The following is a 22,071-nucleotide window of genomic DNA, read 5'->3' on the forward strand; positions in this document are numbered from 1 at the left end:
TTAATTGTTTTGATAAAAAAAGACATTAAAATCAAAAGAGAATGGTCAGGGTTATTAATCTTATATTCTTTTAGAATATGTAGTGCTCTTTAAAAATACAATAGATAATTAATATAATCATTTTTTAAGTCCGTATAATAAAATGCCCAACAGATGATGCGACTTTAACAACCTGAGGGCTGATCCACTGCCAGGGATCTGCCAGTGTTGATTCTGTTAGATGGAGCTGGCCCCAGAGAAAACTGAAAATTCTAAACAGCAACAATTCGAAATAGGAAATAAAAAAAGGTGAGGAAGAAAATGCTTCCAGGCTAGAATTTAAAACTAAAACAAATACTATGCAAAAGAAAGGAAACAAATGGATTTAGTTTCCATTCTCAGAAAGCGTACATAAGAAGAATTATTCATTTAAAAATTAGTAAAGTACTAGTTGTTATTTCCTAGAATAACTGAAATATATTAAAATGAAGCACTGACTTCATTACAGAAAGATAACCTTGCCTCCTCTCTGCCCCCCTTGAGGAAGACTCTGTAGTCTAGCAAAGTGTTTGCTCCCACCTAATACAACAGCTTCAAAAAAAGGAAAACAGAAAAATTTTAATATATATATAAATATGTAATTTTTAAATACAGTAAAATTAAGTGCAGGTTCCAAGAAGCTTAAAATCCCTTTAGAACTATACTAGCATAGGAAACTAACTCACACAGCTGTGAAAAGCATCTTTCACCAAGGAAATCTATAGTATAGTACAGTATAGCATGATAAATACATACATATATAGTATAGTAACTATAGTATAGAAAACATAGATACCATAGTGATTGATGCCTTGAAATGTTAGAAATTATCACACTAAGTGAAGTTAGTCAGACAGTGAAAGACAAACATCAGCAATCAAGACAGTGTGGTACTGGTACAAAAACAGACATACAGACCAATGGAATAGAATAGAGAACCCAGAAATAAATCTGAAGCCTATGGTCAATTAATCTTCAACAAAGGAGGCAAGAATATAAAATGGGAAAAAGACAGTCTCTTTAGCAAGTGGTGCTGGGAAAACTGAAGAGCTGAATATAAATCAATGAAACTAGAACACACCCTCACACCATACTCAAAAATAAACTCAAAATGGCTTAAGGACTTAAACATAAGACAAGACACCATAAAACTCCTAGAAAAGAACATAGGGAAAACATTTTATGACATCAACCATACAATTGTTTTCTTAGGTCAGTCTCCCAAGGCAATACAAATAAAAGCAAAAATAAACCAGTAAGACCTAATCAAACTTAACAAGCTTTTTCACAGCAAAAGAAACCATTAAAAAAAAGACAACCTATGGAATGGGAGAAAAATATTTCAAATGATGCAACTGACAAGGGCTTAATCTCTACAATATGTAAATAATTTATACAACTCAACAACAAAAAAAAACAAAGACCCAATTGAAAAATGGCCAAAAGACCTGAATAGACACTTCTCCAAAGAAGACATATGGATGGCCCACAGGCATATGAAAAAATGCTCAACATCACTAATTATTAGAGAAAAGCAAGTCAAAACTACAATGAGTTCTGACTTATCAGTCAGAATTGCCATAATTAACGTCAACAAATAGCAAATGCTGGAGAGGGTGTGGCAAAAAGGGAACCTTCCTACACTGTTGGTGGGAATGTAAATTGGTACAACCACTATGGAAAACTATATGGTGATATCTCAAAAAACCAAATATAGAACTGCCATATGATCCAGCAATCCCACTCCTGGGCATACATCCAAGCAAAACTTTCACTCAAAAAGATACGCACACCCCTATGTTCGCTGCAGCACTATTCACAATAACCAAGACATGGAAACAACCTAAATGTCCATCGATAGATGAGTGGATTAAGAAAATGTAATATATATACACAATGGAATACTACCTGGCCATAAAAAAGAATGAAATAATACCATTTGCAGCAACATGGATGGAACTAGAGACTCTCATACCAAGTGAAATAGTCAAAAAGACAAAGACAAATACCATATGATATCACATATCTGGAATCTAATATGTGGCACAAATGAACCTATCTACAGAAAAGAAACAAATTCATGGAGACAGAGAACAGACTTAGGGTTGCCAAGGGGGAGGTAGTGGGATGTAATGGAAGTTTGGGGTTAGTAGATATCAACTATTGCATTTGGAATGGATAAGCAATGAGATCCTGCTGTATTGTACAGGGAACTGTATCCAATCACTTGTGATGGAACATGATGGAGGATAACATGAGAATAAGAATGTACATATATGTATAACTGGGTCACTTTGCTATACTGCAGAAACTTACAGAACATTGTAAATCAACTATAATAAAAATTTAACAACAAACACAAACATCACATTATATCACTTACATGTGAACTCTAGAAAAAAACACAAATGAACATTTTTGCAGAATGGAAACAGACTCACAGACTTTGAAAACAAATGTATGGTTATTAAAGGGGACAGGTTGGGGAGGAGGGATGGGCTAGTGGTTTGGGGTTGGCATATGCAAACTATGGTAAATGGAATGGCTGGCCAATGGAGACCTACTGTGTAGCACAGAGAACTCTCCCAATCATTTTTTGAAAATCTACATGGGAAAAGAATTGGAAAAAGAATGGATATGTGTATATTTATAAGTGAATCACTTTGCTGTACAGCAGAAGTTATCACAATATTGTAAATAAACTATACTTCAATAAAACTTTTAAAAATGAAAAGAGAAGTTCTTACTGTGGCTCAGCAGGTTAAAAACTTGACATATTGAAGTCCCATTGTAGCTCAGTGGTAACAAACCCAACTAGTATCCACAAGGATGTGGGTTCGATCCCTGGTTTCACTCGGTGGCTTAAGGATCTGGCGTTGCCACAAGCTTCAGCGTAGGTTACAAATGCGGCTCAATCTGGTGTTGCTATGGCTGTGGCACAGGCTGGCAGCCACAGCTCTGATTCGACCCCTAGCCTGGGAACATCCATATGCCACATGTTCAGCCCTTTAAAATAAATAAATAAATAAAACTAGTAAGAACTTGACATAGTGTCCATGAGGATGCAGGTTCAGTTCCTGTCCTCACTCAGTGAGTTAAGGAGCTGGTATTGCTGCAAGCTGTGGCACAGGTGTTGCCATGGCTGTGGCACAGGCCTGCAGCTACAGCTCCAATTCAACCCTTAGCCCAGGAGCTTCCATATGCCATATGTGCATCAGTAAAAAGAAAAAGAAAAAATTAAAAAGCTAAAATTGAAAAAAATTATATTAGAAATGTGGTTAGAAATCCTAGAAAATGTTGGGAAAAAGAGTAACTCTAAAGTGTAAAACTGAGGCCTATCAGATAAGGTGCTACAAAGCATTAACATGGAGCCAATCTGAGCCTCCTGAAACAAATCCAAAGGACTACAATATCCAAGATAAGTTTATTGAGGGTTACATCCTAAGAAAGTTAAAAATAGTTCCACATATGCAGTATTATATGTGGCAGCCCCTGAAATTGATTTACAGTTTAAAGTAGGAATTCAAAATTCTACTATGTCATTCTGGAAGGGAGGTTGATAAAGGAACACAGACAATTCTGAGATTCCCTAAGATTCTAATATTCTCCAGAAAGTGCTAAATGACAATAATATAAATGGTATGTTCTCCTAGAAATCCAAAATTGTTTAGAAGCTGAAATATACGAAGCAGAATTTTTAATAATGCAGTCATTCTGGCAATAATAACAGAATTAACTAGAAATAAAGCTGTGGCTAACTGGTTGATAAGAAGTAAACCAACCTGAATACATCACTGGGAGAACTACTTGGATAGTGGGGAAACAGGAGATTTCTGAAACTGGAAGCACGACAAATTGGAGGACTACTGCATCCTGCTATAGCAGAATACCTTGTATTAGATTAACTATACCAATAAGAACATCTTTTAAAAGTGAATAAAAAAAAAAAAGAGGAGTTCCCATTGTGGTGCAGTGGAAATGAATCTGTCTAGTAACCATGAGGTTGTGGGTTCGATCCCTGGCCTCACTCAGTGGGTTAAAGACCTGGCGTTGCCATGAGCTGTGGTGTAGGTTGCAGACATGGCTTGGATCCCGTGTCAGTGTGGCTGTGGAGTAGGACAGTGGCTACAGTTTCCTAGCCTGGGAACCTCCATGTGCTGCAGGTACAGCCCTAAAAAACAAAAATAAAAACAAACAAACAAACAAAAAGAATTAAGAATAAGAACTAACAAACAATAAGCAAAAAACATCCATTTAAAGGTAAAGAAGCAAGGATCTGATCCTACAAAAAGTAGGGTGACACAAGACAGCAAGCACAATTGGCCAAATATTTAAAAATTAATAAAATTCATCATATAAATGAATTAAAGTATATATAACCACAGAAAAAGTATTTGATGAAATCAACTACCTAGTCACAATAAAAATACTATTAAAAACAACCCAAGGGACAGAAGAAAACATTTGCCTCCTCAGAAAGAATATCTGTGAAAATCTTAGCATTTGCATCATACAGACTGAGAGCTTTCCTTCTAAGATCAGAAAAAAAAAAAGATTTCCATCATAGGAGTTCCCATTGTGGCTCAGTAGTTAACAAAGCTGACTAGTATCCATGAGGATATGGGTTCAATCCCTGCCCTAGCTCAGTGGGTTAAGGATCCAGTGTTGCCATGAGCTATGGTGTGGGTCAGAGATGAGGCTCGGATCTCGAGTTGCTGTGGCTCTGGTGTAGGCAGCAGCTACAACTCCGAATCAACCCCTAGTCTGGGAACCTCCATATGCCGTGGGTGCAGCCCTAAAAAAACAAACAAAAAAAGTCCATTATTTTTTTATTTTTTTGTCTTTTTGCCTTTTCTAGGGCCGCTCCCGGGGCATGTGGAGGTTCCCAGGCTAGGGGTGTAATGGGAGCTGTAGCCACCGGCCTACACTACAGCCACAGCAACACGGCATCCGAGCCGCATCTGCAACCTACACCATAGCTCATGGCAACACCACATCCTTAACCCACTGAGCAAGGCCAGGGATAGAACCCACCACCTCATGGTTCCTTGTCGGATTGGTTAACCACTGAGCCATGATGGGAATTCCCAAAGTTGTCCAATATTATCCACTGTTTTTCAGTATTTTTCTAGGGGACATAGCCGCTGCAATGTGACAAGCGAAAGAAACAAACTGCAGAGAGGCTGAAAAGAAATAAGCAAAACTATGTGTGGGTTTTTTTTTTCCTCAGATAGCAAGACCTTCTCTGCAGAATATGCAAGGAGTCCATAGAAACATTACTACAACAGATAAGTTTAGAATAGTTAATGAATACCAACCCAATATACAAAAGCGTATTGTATGTCTATACTAATAAAAAAAATTAGAAATTGAAATTTAGAAATACCATTTATAATAGCATCAAAAATATGAAACACTTAAAGCATGTACACTGAAAAAAAAAAATAACTGAAATAAAGACTAAGTTTTGGTAAGACTTCAATTTTCCCTAAAAGTAGATATATCTATATATCTAAATATATATTTTAAGTAATACTAGTAAAAATTTCAGCATTTTTGAAGAAATCAGCACCTTATTCATAAATTTATGTATGGCATTACAAAGGGCTTAAAATAAAAAAATAATAATTTTAAAGATGATAGCCATAGTTAATACCTTATATTAACTAATTTAAAGACTTACCATTGTATTACCAAAATAAAGTATTGGTATAAAGACAGACTTGGAAAAAGGTGGTGCAAAATAGAGTCCATAAATAGACTCATACTTTATGCTTTATCCATTTTTGATAAAAGTGCCAAGAAACTTTTTTTCATAGAATATTCCTTATTCTAAGAAATCAACCAAATTTTTCCTTTACATCACATCTATTCAAAATCAGGGAAAACTATTCATTTTATGGAGAGTAAATTTTACCTAAAAAGAACACAAGGGAATTGAAAATATACTGATATAAAAACAGACCTAACATGTGGATATAGCCATATAACTTGCTTTATCAATGGAATGTGAGTGGTCATGATTTATTCCATGTCTGTCTAGCAGTCTGAACACCCTAAAATAGTTTGCTTTCATCTTTCACCATGTAGCAGATAAAGGTTACTTTGCCGTTATGAGTATGTGAATAAGAAGAAAAGTTGATTTTATCAAATATATTTTTCCATTTTTAAAAGTTTCATTTGGTTGTTTCAAACATCTGGGGTTTTTTTTGTTGTTGTTGTTGTTTTGTTGTTTGTTTGTTTGGTCTCATCCGCAGCATCTGGAAGTTCCTGGGCCAGGGTTCAAATCTGAGCTGCTGCTGCAACCTACGCCACTGCTGTGTCAATGCTTGAGCCAGAGTAGGAATCAAAACCCACATTGCCACAGAGATAATGCCAGGTCCTTAACCCATGTCACCACAGCAGGAACTACATACCCTGATCTTTTTTAATGACTGTTGCTGCTTCATCTTTTAAATTCTATTTTTCTTTCCAAAAGAATTCCTATAATTTTTTTTTTTTTCTTTTTACAGTCACACCTGTAGCACATGGAAGTTCCAGGCTAGGGGCTGAATTGGAGCTGCAGCTGAGGCCTATGCCACAGACACATTAACACCAGATCCAGACTGCATGTGTGACCTACACCACAGCTTGCAGCAACAGCAGGTCTTTAACCCACTGAAAAAGGCTAGGGTTCAAAACCACATCCTCAGAGAGACAACATTGGGTCTTTAACCCACTGAGCCACGAGAACTCCAGAATTCCTATAGCTTTAATTTTGCCTGGTATATCAGTACTATTCCAAAATCTGAAACTGCTGAGATTCTACATTTATATTTTTTTTGTTCTGCTGATATCTATTCATGGTGGATAATTTCAGTTGTTCTGATGTTTTTAATTGTAAACTTATGTCTGATTTAATTTCATGTGTGAAGGATTCTGAAACACTAAAAGGAGGTGCTTCCTTTTAAAATGATTTTATTTTCTTTGCCTGGTGCCAGAAGTCTTTGGATCGGGGCACTTTTAGTCCTTTTCAGGGAAGTCCAGGCTATAAAAGAGTCAGCAGTATCTTAAGGTGGCTCCAAGGCATATTTTTTTTCAATTTTAGTACTGCAGTGATAAAAAACCAGAAGTACTTTATGAGGATATCTCCTTACTCATAGACAATAGAAAGGATGCCTGGAACTCAAAGCAAAGTTTGGAGAAAGCTGAATGTATGATTTTAAACTTACATTTATGCTCTAATTTCCATGATTATTTCATTACTGCACAAATTTTCAGAGGAAATTCTAAGAATTGCATTTCTCTCCTAGTATACATGACAAGCAGACAGTTTAAAAATAACTTTAACCAATTTTTTAAAGTTTTTCAGAAAAAAAATGAATTTTAAAGATTTTATTGGTGTTCACTTCAATTGCTCAAATTACTATAATGTGCTCTACAGTAATGATTACAGCAACAAACAGGGAAGAAAAATAGTTTAATTTAGCATGTGCATTTAAATAGTGAATGTGATTTTTTTTTCAAGGAAGTCAGTTATTTAACACAACAGTTCATGCTATTCACTCATGTTATTTAACATAACAGCTCATAGAGTAACATGGCTAATTTTGAGTGAACTCCTGAAAATCTGTTATGACAAATGTGACATTAGATAGTGCTCATATTTCATTTGGCATTAGTACATAAAGGCAGTGATATTCACAACCAATAAAAATATTCTAATAATATTCTCCTTCACATCCCCTTCTTTAGATCTTTGGTATAACAAGATTTTCCCCTCTCTTAGAAAAAAATTCTCCACACTTTTTCCTATACAGATATAGGAAAATCAGGTATAATGAGGTGCATCTCACATTTTATACTTACTCTGGTCAAAATTTTATATAGCTCTGAATTAAGTTGGTGGTACTTTTGCTAACCAATACAGTCATGAACAGCTGTGATCCATATAACAATGTGATATATTCAGAACCATACAAAATTATGAAAGAAAAGTGATCTAGGTAGTTTATCCAGAGAAGTCATGAGTCAAAGTAATAAAATACTTAGAAAATGAACCAGAAGTCATAAAAAAATACAACATAAAGCAACATCTAAGTTCCCCAACACACGATCTAGAAAACGCAATTGCCAAAGGGTTGCTCTATATCTCATTTAGTCACACTGAAAACACATTTAATATATAGCAAGTAAATGGTGACATTTCAAATTTAAATAACATTTTCTGCTAAAATAATGAGTCACATTCTTAGGGTTAATTTACTGAAACAAATTTGAAACGCAAAACAAGTACACCAGGTGTATGGTTTTGAGTGAAACATAGGTTAAAGTTATATTAATTTTATCCAAAATAATAATTTATAAAGAATTTCACTCTTCTAAATTAACTTTAGCAGGCACTTTTTTTTTTATTAAAGTATAGTTGATTTTCAATGTTTCTTCAATCTCTGTCATCCAGCAAGATGACCCAATCACACAATTCCCTGTGCTGTAAAGAACGACCCCACTGCCCATCCATTCCAAATGTAAAAGTTTGCATCTACCACTCAATTTTCATAGAGGTAAATCTTCCTGGCCAATTATCATGACAAGTGGTGGTGTGAGAACAGAACCGCATCAGAAAGCAATATATATCTTGCCCTAACATCAGTAATGGGAAAAGAGGTGTGAGTACTAATACCTCTGTTACATTTAGACAGTCAGAATTTGTGTTAAAAAAAAAAATTCCATTGTGTATTTAAATGATTTATCTACTGCAAATTCTTTCATTTTAAGAAAATATAGATAATTCTGAGAAATTCCAAAATGTGCCTACTTACCATACACAACAAAAATGCTTGATTCTACATACACAGATACTGGCTCAAATCCTTAAATTTACCATAGGATGAGACTGAGGGAAGTATAACAAATATCCCTATTTGCTGAATCCTTCAACTTGTTAAAATCTTTTCTTTTTTAGTTGCTTGTAAGAAACCAACTAGTAGTTCATTTCCTAGTATATTAAGAGCTACTTAATGTATTATCCATTAAGCATTACTTCATGTATTATTTAATGCATTTTGATTAATACTTAATACATTCAATTTTTAAAAATATTAAATTTTAAGAAAGTGTAATGATAATAGAAATATGTATCACTTTTCTTTCACATGCAGATATTGGTACAAAAACTAGAGATAAACATGGTTTGCCTTAGTATCAAAGAAGCCATATTTCTGGTCTTCTCTTCAATATTTCTCATTTCTCCAAGTGGTAGTTTTCTTGGTTAAAGTCACTGCTTCTTTAAATCTAGCAGGGGCTTGCACATGACAGCTGGTGGTAAAATTTTGGGGCATTTCACTGGTAAGGCAATACAATTTATAAACCTTTCTGAACTCAGCTCTTGGTCTTCAAAATGTCTAAGAAGGCCTTGACCTTGTTATCTTTTCATTCACTCATTTTCAATAACGTGGTCTCTTTGCTTTGACTTAGCCACCCACTGATTTTTCTTTCTGCTTTCTGCTTCACCTGCCTTCTCTAAGTAGTCACTTAACCTTCACTCCTTATTCATTCTTGCAGATCTTCGCTATTTTGCCTTGAAAATTCTTGGATAAATCCTGATTCACTTAAAATAAGCATAGTCCACATAGTTGAGATAAACCCATTTCAGAATCAGCAGTTTCCACTTCCCCATTCAACTCATATCCATATATTTACATGTGATACTCATTATTTTCCCCATCATTTGGAACGAGCATCCCCAAGGAAACTTTCCTGCTCAAATCAACTGCCTTTTAGACCAGACACGGTTTCTGTCCCCAAACACTACTGCATAACCACTGCTTCTCACCAAACAAAGCAGGGGATTAGACATCACCAGGAGAGTAATTAGCCTCATGATGAGCAGACATCTGCAGTGTGCCTTGATGATCTTTATTAGTCACATTAATTCTCTGACTTCCCAAATCCCAAATTTACCTGACTGGTGTACTTATTACTTCTTAAGATTCCCTGTGCAGCAGAATCCCATAGGAAACTTTACAAAACATTTATCTAAGTACTCATAAACAACACTATCAAATAACCTAATTGAAATTTATAGAACACATTACCAAATATTAAGAAAATGAACACTCTGTTAAGTGTACACAGAACATTCGAGATATGCTAGGTTCCACACACTGGAGCCATTTGTTCACCTGATTCTTTAGCTGTGTAGGGTATCTGACTCGTTACCTCTCAGATACTTTTTCTCCTTAAGCAGAAATCACATGTTCTCTCTCAATAGTTATAAAGTGTACTGTTACCCTAAGAGATCAGGTTATTATACATCTGGTCCTGGTGATATAATAAGTAGTATGACAAATATTAACAAAGTGCTATTGGTACATGGAAGATCAATTAATTCTGAATAAGGGAGCAACAGTAAGTAGAACATTAGCGGTTTTTAGGATGACAATTTTGGTAGGCAGGAAAGGGAGGGAAGAGCAATTTGAGAAATGAAAATCAATGGCTGACATAGGAGAAAGTTGGTATCATCTTTGGAAAACTGAAAATTCTGGAGTGGTTATGAAATGAGATATGTTCAGAGTTATAAGAAGTTGAGACAAAAATGGGCTAGTTTGTGAAAATCACTGAAAGCCAAGCCAAGCCAAATATCATTAATACACTCTTTACAGCAAGAATGTAACATTATTGCATACAATCTCAAATAAGTATTCAGAGTATAAGTATGTTGATGGATAAAACAGAAGATCATATGAAGAGAGACGAGATATTACTGGTGTGAAAATTCTTATGAGAATCTTATCTAAGGACATAAAAGGATATATAGATATGAATAAATTTACAGTGAGAACTCCTTGACCTTGGAAGTATACAGAAAGAAACTCCTTTGTTAATACATCCTAGGAGTTTAGTCTAGTAAGATTGGTTGCCAGATATTAGATCAATAATAATAGTAAAATATTGAATTGCACTTAAACTAGATAAGACACTATTCAAATTAGCATACTGACTAATTTACTCCTAACAATAATAAAATGTGATGTATATTATTTTTATCCACACATTACAAATGAAGAATATCAGGCTCAGAAAACTAAGAAAATTGGCCACAAGTCAACTGATAGTAAATAAGTGATGGAGTAGGTGTTTGGTTTTGACAAATTACTAATTATTATCACTGATTAAGTAATAAGTAACAGGAAATAGTAAGTAAACAGTAAAATGAAGATAACTAAAGATCGCAAATTACTTCAATATTCAAGATGATAAAATAGATTAGTATCACGAGAAGGATAACAATTCATATTTACACATTTTGTAAGTAGTAACGATCTTAGTGAACTGGAGGGAATTAAAATAAAAGCCATCTGAAATAGAGCAAACAAATTTTATCCAAGGGCCATAGCTCACCCTCGAGTTGCCAGTTACTTGCAGCCCAGTTACCTAAATGAACATATAAGAAATCTCTGAGATCGAAAGTTCTGAGCAAATCCAAGACTTCACATTTGAATATGGAACTGCCACCAGGAAATACTGAGTGTAATGAGCATGATTTTTAATAAGTGGTGTAGGTAAGCTCCCTATTTAAGCAAAATGGGACTGGATTTTAAGCTGTTTGACATCATATTTCTTCTTTATTTTTCTGTTAAGCCTTCAGATACCCACATCTATCATTATATAACTATCAAACATTATAGTAATAATCTGAAATCCCTTTTAAACTATTTTGTCTTTACATTTTCTCTGGTTTAGTAGTTTTCAAAATTAACTCTGCAACAGAATCACCTAGGGAGTTGTCAAAAAAAAAAAAAAAAAGATTGAGTCCTTTGAAGCAATACTATCAACTGGCCAAATTGAAATTCATAGAACACTCCACCTAATATTAACAAGATAAACATTATTTTCAAGTGTACACAGAACATTCACTTAGACTATATTTTTGCTTTCACACAAGTTTCATTAACTTTTTAGACAATTAAAAAAATATATTCTTTGACCTCAAAATAATTAAAATAAACTTCAACAACAAAAATAAATCTGGGAAATCACTATATATTTAAAAATTAAACTACATACCCCTAAAGAATAAAAGGGAAATGAAAAGCATTTGAGTTAAATGTTAATAAAGAATCATCTCAAAATTTTTTGGATATATAAAGAAAGCAGTAGGTACAAGAAGTAAAATTATAGCTTCAAATATTTATATTAAAATGAAAAGCAGACACATTACTATATATCCTTCAGATATTTAAGGACCCATAGAGAATACTGTGAAAAACTTCATGGTAAGAAATTGGACAATTTAGATGAGATGAACAGATTTCTTGAAAAACAAACTACAAAGCTCACTAAAGTAGAAACTGATAACACATACAATCTTATACCCATGAAGCATATATTATTTATATCTAAACAATATTAGTATTATTAAAATGGAAGTATTTGAATAAATAGAGTAAATGACAATCAGAGAGAAAACAAACACAGACTAGCTACCTCTATTTGGGAAAAGAAGAGAGTAGAAGCTTGGAAAAGTTCGTTCAGTTGCCAAAGGTGAAAATGTTCAGAGGGGCATTTTAGGTTGTAAATAGCAGGAATTACACTGTTCAAGGATTTCTTATAAACAACTGAACTGCTGTACCTTAGGATGCTCTGAATATAGTCCATGAAGCTGAACTTGAAGTTTGTGCGTCCAGATTGCCACACCTGTTCTATCTACTGGATTCTGCTCCATGGAAGGTAACTCTAATCTGGGATATGGAAGCAGTTACCCTCCTGCTCTTCAAGCATTGAGGATTTGACTTGAATGCCAGAAATGCTGTCAGTCCACCTCCTTGCTTGTGTTTTTCTGGCTCCTTGATTTTCAGGATCCTGCTCACTAGAAGATTCATGGGAAAAACTGATTTTTACAAATTTTAATTGATTAATCACCTGACCATAGAGAAACAAAATGGCAATAATGCTGAAGGCTTAGCAAGCCTTCACCATGTCCCTGAAGTTTGTCTGTGGCACCTAAATGTGCCCAAATTGTTCTTCAGAAACTTGCCAAGAGAAACGGCTTTTAGGAATGAGTTGATGAATCTCATTATAATTTTTTTTGTCTTTTTTTTTTTCTATTTCTTTGGGTCACTTCCACGGCATATGGAGGTTCCCAGGCTAGGGGTCCAATCGGAGCTGTAGCCGCCGGCCTACGCCAGAGCCACAGCAACGCGGGATCCAAGCCGCATCTGCAACCCACACCACAGCTCACGGCAACGCCGGATCCTTAACCCACTGAGCAAAGGCAAGGACCGAACCCACAAACTCATGGTTCCTAGTCGGATTTGTTAACCACTGCGCCACGACGGGAACTCCTCATTATAAAAAATTTTAAAGTAATCTTATCAGTTTACACTTAGGTATGTTTCACTATCAATAATCAGTCCATCTGTGGATATTTTAAAATTTTGTTTTACTTTCATGTTTTAAAAACACCATCTTTCCATCTATTTATTTTAACTGATAACAAGTAAAATGCAGATTAAGATTTAGTAGCATTTTCAGGATATGACTTTAGTCTGTAATGAGAAAGTACTAAAGTGAAACAATATATTTCAGTTCTTTTTTTTTTTTTTGTCTTTTGTCTTTTTAGGGCCATACCCACAGCATAAGGAAGTTCCCAGGCAGGGGGTCAAATAGGAGCTCTAGGCACTAGCCACAGCCACGGTAACGTGGGATCCAAGTCACATCTGCAGCCTACATAACAGCTCATGGCAATGCTGGATCCTTAACCCACTGAGCGAGGCCAGCTATCGAACCTGCATCCTCATGGACACTGGTCAGGTTTGTTAACCACCGAGCCACGATAGGAACTCCTTAAGCTATTTTCAAAGATTCTTTCCTTTTTTCTCTCATGTTTAAACTGACAGTGAAAAGTCAGCTGAGTTGTCTGACCTTTCAAGTTTTAATTGGAAAATCATTTCCAACTTTCTCTACAAAGGTTTAGCTAAGAGCATTTTTTTTAAACTTTAGCTTTTACTAACATTAAGAAATTTATGAATATGACCTTTCATGATATTGAATCAAGGTTTCTACCACACATGACACATTCTTTAATTTCAAAACAGCATGAGATATATACCAAATAGTAAGCAAATATGCTAAATGAAAACACATTAACCCAAATTTTAAAGTCCACATACTATGTTTGTTCTTCAGAAGGATACACATGAACTTATTCTTAGAAAATAGGTTTCCCACATATAAATGCTAAATAATAATCAGCAGTAAATTCCTAATTGGATTTTAGTCTTACACAGTTAGAGGTAGTACAAGAAACCAGAACTGGGAGGCAGACAGACATCACTGGATAGAAGGTTAGGGAGCAACACTGTCTCTGGTCAGACCGCCACAGATGAAATCTCAGTTCCGCCATGACACTGGGCGCCCATGTCTACAAATAATTGTTTCATAAAGCTTCTGTGAAGATTCAAAGGATTAAAATTCACAGATAAAATTTTCTAGAATACAGGAAGTGGTTAGTCTCAGAATGACCGGAAGAAACACGCCCCTCTCTTAAACACCTTCCCCTTTAGGACCCTTGAAAGATAATGGCTTAGTTCAAACTGACATTATATAGGAAAAAAGAATGAGGCTCCTGTCTCTTGAAGTAAATTAAATCTGGAGGGAATATTTCATTTTAAATAAATCTTACTGATGTACTTCAGAGAAGAAAATATTATGTTCTGTTACTGTCGCCAAGAAATTTGACCACTGACCGAATAGCTGTTTTCTGACTTAGCCTAGGAACGTTTATTTTTTATAACTGCAGAAATTACAAGACTGTTATAGCTTTGTAAAATATTAATTATAAGACTTCTACTTTGGATATAAAGTATTTCTCAAGTTTTCATAGAAGTATTTCACATTAAGTCATGGAAATGCGTGCTTAAGCCTTAGACAAATATGTGAATAATAGAAATACAGTAAGAATAGCAATTACTAACATGTTTTGGCAATTTTATTCCCTTTAAAGATTTTTAACTCTACTTACTAAAAATGTTGAATCACATTTTGCTATTTCATTTGAGGACATTTTGAATATTTTCTCCACTTAGTCTTCTCAAAGAAGTTTCCAGCAACAATATACTGAGCATAGTTTGCCAGTCACTCATGAAAGCTGCTATCATTAGGATAATCGATATTCAGCCTGCACCAAATCTAAAGATTCTCTACATGAATATTAAACCCAAGTATTACTTAATAAAGAAAATTTTAATTGATAATGATTTAAAATTGCATGCGTTTACTTCCTTTTTACTAAGAAGGATTAGCCGAAGTTAGAAAGAAATTTCTACCTCTGGTTAAGTCAAGAGCATGGGTAAATAGAGATCTTTGCTATCTAGACTTCAACATATTACCAAACCTTCAACTTTAAAAAGTCTAGGCTCTTCTAAGAAATCTAGTTTGATGTATAAACTCTAGTTTAGAGGTTGAGGACTTATTCTCTGGATGTGAGCACTGCCTTTGATATTTGTAATCCCTTTATAGTATAGGAAATATGCATAAATTTCCTAGCCTAGAATCCATTGTATTCTTATATATTTCTACTTCCCCAGAAATGAGGAAATAATCACTGGATAATTTTATTTATTTATTTTTTAATTTATTTTTTATTTTTTTATTTTTTTGTCTTTTTGCCATTTCTTGGGCTGCTATCGTGGCATATGGAGGTTCCCAGGCTAGGGGTCCAATCGGAGCTGTAACTGCCAGCCTATGCCAGAGCCACAGCAACTCGGGATCCGAGCCGTGCCTGCAACCTACACCGCAGCTCACGGCAATGCCGGATCGTTAACCCACTGAGCAAGGGCAGGGACCGAACCCGCAACCTCATGGTTCCTAGTCGGATTCGTTAACCACTGTGCCACGACAGGAATTCCAGGATAATTTTTTTTAATTGATATTTTTAAACTTTTCACATTCCTGTTATTATTGATATATGTGGATTATTACCTATCAACTGTATACCTCTTTTGAATTTATTACTTCCTTTTATCTCCTTCCTTTGCCTTCACCTGTTTTAACTGACAATTTCGTATTTTTCTGTTTTATCTTCTCTCTGGGAATATCAATTACACTTCTTAAAAAAGATATTTGCGCTTTCCCACAAGTTTACAATGCACATTGTTAACCAAATCCACCCTCACTATTTCACTTCCTGTATAGTACAGGTAACTTCTAACAGAGTACTCCCAATTTCTCCCTCCCATTCTTGAGACATTGCTCTCATTTGTTTCTTAAATCATCTAATACACTGTCAATTCTATTACTTAAAACAGTTATTTTTTAGATGAATTAAGGCCATAAAAGCAACCAATGCTATTTTGTTTTCATTTATTCCTTTTGTGATATCTTCTTTTCATTAGGTAGATTCAGGTTTTTGACAAGCTTCAGTTTTATTCTGTCTGAATAACTTCTTTTAACATTTCTTTGATAATAAGTTTGCTGGTAATAAATTCTCTCAGTTTTACTTTAAAGGATACTATCCCTTGATACAGAATTCTAGATTGGAATGTTCCTTCCAACTCCGGCCAACATTTTAGCTATTTCATTCTTTTCTTTTTACTTGCATGTTTCTGAAGAGGTGTCTGCTATAGTTCCTACTCTTGTTCATCTATAAGGCATTTAATTCTCTAGTTGCCTTCAACAGTTTTTCCCTTTGTCTGCAGCTTTCTACAGCTTAAATATGATAGGACTGGATGTAAACTGATTTTTTTTTTTTTTTTGCTGCTGTTAAACTTCCTGCATATTTAGTTTGGTGTCTAGTATTAGTTTTGCAATAATTATCTGATATTCTTTAAATATTTCTTTCTTCTCCATTCTCATTTTAGTTTTTTTTGTATTTTAATTACCCAATGTTATATATAGTCTTTGATACTGTAGCACAATCCTTTATCTTGTTTTATTTTTTCCATTATTCATTCTCTTCCTTTCTAGTTTGTGAATTTTTACTGATTTTTATTCAAGTTTAGTGTGAGTTTTCTTGACCATGGTTCAGTTTCCTACTTAGTCCATTGAAGGCTTTCTCCATTTACTACTTTTTAAAAAATTCTAACATTTTACATTTCTTTTTAGAATTTCTAGCGCATTTACATGATCAGTTCTTGAATATTGTGTACTTTCTCCATTCGAGCTCACACGTATTAATTATGGTATTTCTGACAAAATTTCAACATCAATATCATATCTGCATCTTGTTCTGATGGTTGCTTTATCATTCTACACTGTAAGATTTTTTTTTTTTTTGTCTTTCTTTTGTAAATGGATGGGCTTCCTTATAAACTGGTGCTCAGTGAGAGTTTGTGGCTTATAGTTCTTTCAGCTGAAATGCACTGTTGATGCTGGAGCTATCTTGATATGGTGGTAGGTAGTATAGTGTGTATGGGGGGGGAGAGGAGGGGGCTAGACTCTTCCAATTATAACCCTCCAGTCTTTCCTAGACCTTAGTGGTTCCAAGTCTTAGACCTGTGGCTTTAACAAGAATATCTGACCTTTCCCTCGCTTGCACAGCTTTTTATTTCCTCCTGCCTCAGACTCCCTTTCTTGTCTACACCTTTCCCAGTCCATTCCCTTGAGTCCATGCGCCTTTTAACTTGTTTTGTTTTCTTTCCTTCTTTTAGGTTAACACGAAGGCTAGAGGGGACTTAAGAGGATGGAATGCCTGTACCCCTCCTGATATAAGTTTTCAGAATTGTGCACTGGTATAATCTTTTCTCTCTCTGCAGAGTAGATCCTTGCTGTAGAGACATTTCTAGGTATGTTTTACTCGTTCCCTCCCAGGCCCAGGGTCATGAGGGCATCTTTCTTGGAGGTGAGGGCCACTAGAACCTGATGGGTCCCTGGAGGAAAAGTCCATGGGAATATGTGATGGCCACTACAAGTTTCTCACTACCACACCAATCCACACTCAGCCTCCAGCAATTCATTTAAGCAGCTTCTGTGTGTCTCTCTCTAAAGGTACTTTCTCCTGTATTTTGGCATGAAGTTTTTTTCCCTGTAACCTCAGTTCTCTGATAAGCCTCCCAAAAGGTGCTTTTTTTTTTTTTTAGGTTGTCAAGCCCTTTCTTGGTGTTAGGAAAGAAATAACTATGTCTAAGCTCTTTACATATCTAAGCTGATCCCGGAAGTACACCTCAATATTTAAACTTCAGTTTAATGTAAGGTTTATTCTTTGCACTCCTTCTCATTTTTACCTGCACACACTTTCTGGTGTGTGCACTATCCCTTGTATGCATTCATTATAAATGCTATCCAAATTGTGAAAGTTCCCAAATGTGTAACCCATCATGATATATCTCATGAGATGTAAACTCAAGAGTCTACTGTCAAGTAAATTTTATACTAATGTGTCACATGGCCAACCCCAAATAGAACGTGTATAAAACAGTATTTGAGTTAAAATCTAACATATATTTTCCCCCACTCTTCCTCATTTAAGAATTTTGATAGCAATCTATAAAATAAAGTGAAACATCTACAGATCATCCTCTATTCCTTTCTTTCATCATCTCTGACTTCCATACTATTTGTCACACAAGATTGCTTTAAGTTGCTGGTCTCTTAACTGCAAATACATTTCCAGGATTCTGCATTTGCACCCTCTTCTTCTCACAATTTCTGCTTTTGGTGGCATATTTGTGTGGTGGATAAATTTCCTACCCTTACTAATGTTTGCCTTTACTGGTGAGCCTCCTCATTTGTAATTTTCTTCTCTCTAGTTGTGGCCTTTTCTTTCTGGCTAGAGAAGTTCCTTTAGTATTTGTTGTAAAGCTGGTCTGGTGGTGCTGAATTCTCTTAGCCTTTGCTTGTCTGTAAAGGTTTTGATTTCTCTTTCAAATCTGAAAGAAAGCCTTGCTGGGTAGAGTATTCTTGGTTGCAGGTTTTTTTTTCTTTCATCACCTTAAGTATATCATGCCACTCCCTTCTGGCCTGCAGAGTTTCTGCTGAAAAAGTCAGCTGATAATCTTATTGGGGTTCCCTTGTATGTTATTTGTTGCTTTTCCCTAGCTGCTTTCAATATTTGCTCTTTGACTTTAATGTTGGTCAGTTTGATTAATATGTGTCTGTTGCAAGACATGTTTTCTTGAAAACTCCATCTTGTCCTTCCTTACTTTATCCCATCTTCCTTCTTGGGGAGAAACAGTCACAGTGCTGGTAAATGACTTAAGCTTAAGAGCAAAGACCTAAAGGCATAAGTGACTTAAGCTTAAGAACTGTTATGTGCCTAGAGGTCAGAGTAAGAGCTTAACCCTTTACCACCTAAGTGGCTTTCTAAATAGTAAAAGAACTTATATAATAGCAAACAAACCCTGTATCATCCACCCATAGCCACTCCTCACTTGATCTCATCTAAAGAGCACAATAAAAGCAGTGTGGATTCTTGAGGGCGCTCTTGGTCCCTGAGACCTTGAGTTCCCTGGCTCCCACCTTTACTTAAGATAAATGTCTCTGTGTCTTGTTTTATGTTAACTATTTTTCCTTAAGGTCCACAGCACCCGTTCTCCAGCTCCATCCTGCTGAGCTGGCCCCGGCATGTGTCTTGGTGTATTCCTCCTTGGTTTTATCCTATTTGGTATTCGTTGTGCTTCGTGGATTTGAGTGAGTGATCCTTTCCAATGTTAGGGAATTTTTCAGCTATTATTTCTTCAAATATTTTCTCTGGCCCTTTCTCTCTCTCCTTCTGGCACCCCTATAATGCCAATGTTGGTGCATTTAAAGTTGTCCCAGAATTCTTTTAGACTTTCCTCAATTCTTTTCATTCTTTTTTCTTTATTCCATTCCACACTAGTGACTTCCACCAGTCTGTCTTCCACCTCACTTTTTTGTTCTTCTACCTCCTATATTATGCTATTATTTCCTTCTAGTGAATTTTTTATTTCAGCTATTGTGTTGATCATCTCTGCTTGTTGAATCTTTAAATCTTCTATTCCTTTATTAAACGTTTCTTCTAATTCATCAATATTTTCCTCTATTTTTTTCTCTGAAATCTTAGATCATCCTTATTTGCATTACTCTAAAGTATTTTTCAGACAGGTTTCCTATCTCCACTTCACTTAGCTGTTCCTCTGGGTTTTTTTTTTTTTCTTGTTCCTTCATCTGACTCATGTTTCTCTGACTTCATTTTGCAGAGCTTTTCATGAGGTCTCCTTTCTGTAGGCTAGAGGGTTGTAGCCTCTCTTTCTTCTGGTGTCTGCCTCTTCGTGGGTGAAGTTGACTGATACAGGGGCTTATTATAGGCTTCCTGATGGGAGGGACTGGTGCCTGCCCACTGGTAGGTGGAGCTGATTCTTAGCCCTCTGCTGGGTGGGTCTTTGTATCTGGGTATGATTAGGGCAGCCTATTTGCTGATGTGTGGAGCTGTGTTCCCACTCTGTTTGTCATCTGGCATGGGACTTCTTAGCCCTGATGGGTGGGGCCAAATTTTTCCAAAATGGTCGCCTCAGGGGAGGTCACACTGATGAATATTCCCAGGAACTCTGTGTCCAATGTCCTGCCCCCACAGTGAGCCATGGCCAACCCGCTCTCCCAGGAGACCCTCCAAGACCTCCTGGTGGGCTTGATCCAGATTCTTACAGAGTCTCTGATTTGCCCTGTGATCCAGCACATGAAACCCTGTGTGCCCTCCTAGAGTGAAGTCTCTGTCTCCCTGGGTCCTGTGGAGCTCCTGAACTTAAGCCTCACTAGTCTTCAATGCCAAATTCTCCAGGGGCCCCTCCTCCCAATGCCAGACCCCCAGTTGTGAGAACCTGACATGGAGCTCCAAACTCTCACTCTTGTGGGAAAACCTCTGCAATGTAGTTATTTTCAAGTCTGTGGGTCATCCCCCAGGCAGTTATGGGATTGCTTGTATCATGGAAGCACCCCTCCCCTACCATCTTGATGTGAATTCTTCTTTGGATATAGCATATCTTTTTTGGTAGCTCCCAGTCTATTTTGTTGATGGTTGTTCAACAGATAGTTGTATTTTGGTGTTTTTGTGAGAGGAGGTGACCTTGAGTCCTTCTACTCTGGAATCTGGTCTCCGTCAATTATGTTCAATTTCCCATGTTCCCTTGTAGTCCTGTCCACAAATTATAAAGTTCAGATGGTCTTTTGCAGGATGCTGTTGTTGGCTCTGAATTAGTGACCAACAAATTGTTCTTCCTTTCCTGTTTGTTTCTTGTCCTCTGTGCTAAATCTAGTCTTACTGGCTCATGGGATGGACAGCTCATGCATCTGGCCCTTCAGACCGAGTTCCTGAAGCCAGAAATCCCCACCCACCTATTATTACAAACTTACACACTGTTTTTCTTCTAATAAAATCTTTTAAAGTACATTAACTTAATTTGTCAAATATTAATTCTATCATTAACGTACTTAAAATTTAGAAAATAATAATATGTAAAGATAAAGAATAACACGTAATTTTCTGTTTGTTAAAATGGAAAAATAGTGAAAACCTCATAATGACATAGTCAAGTGGAATGTTTTATTATAAATATATGAAATTTATAACTTTTCTCATAGGGTTGACAAAAATCTATTTTCTTGTAAGTTCTTAAGATTTTATAATCAACAGATAAGTCAAGTTGACCTTAGTTTTGTATCCAGGGTCAAAGTATAAATAACAAAACAAAATTGACTAATTGGCCTCCCTAATTAACATGCATATTTCTTCCTATTATAGTCCATAAAAACAAAAGGTAGTGTTTTAATTATTCTGTGCACATTTTCCGTGTGTATGAACTTAAAAAACCTCCTAGAATCTGACCTCTAATTTGAACTCTTTGGAATCATTTAACACAGTTCTTGAAATCTTTTTAAATTAGAACTAATTCACAGAACTTTTCTCAATTTCAGTGACAGATCATCAAAATACTTTGCTTCTTCTTTTACCTTAAAAGATCCTTAACTACACACAGCTAATTAGAGGACTATTTTCACCAGCATATTCTCTTCAAATGTTAACCTAAATTCTAAGCTTATGTTAGATCTTATTAGGAAACATGAAATAAATACCACTAAGATGATATCAAACTTATTTATGCATATAAATATCTTAAT

This window comes from Phacochoerus africanus, chromosome 13, assembly GCF_016906955.1.
Source record: "Phacochoerus africanus isolate WHEZ1 chromosome 13, ROS_Pafr_v1, whole genome shotgun sequence".
Taxonomy (NCBI): domain Eukaryota; kingdom Metazoa; phylum Chordata; class Mammalia; order Artiodactyla; family Suidae; genus Phacochoerus; species Phacochoerus africanus.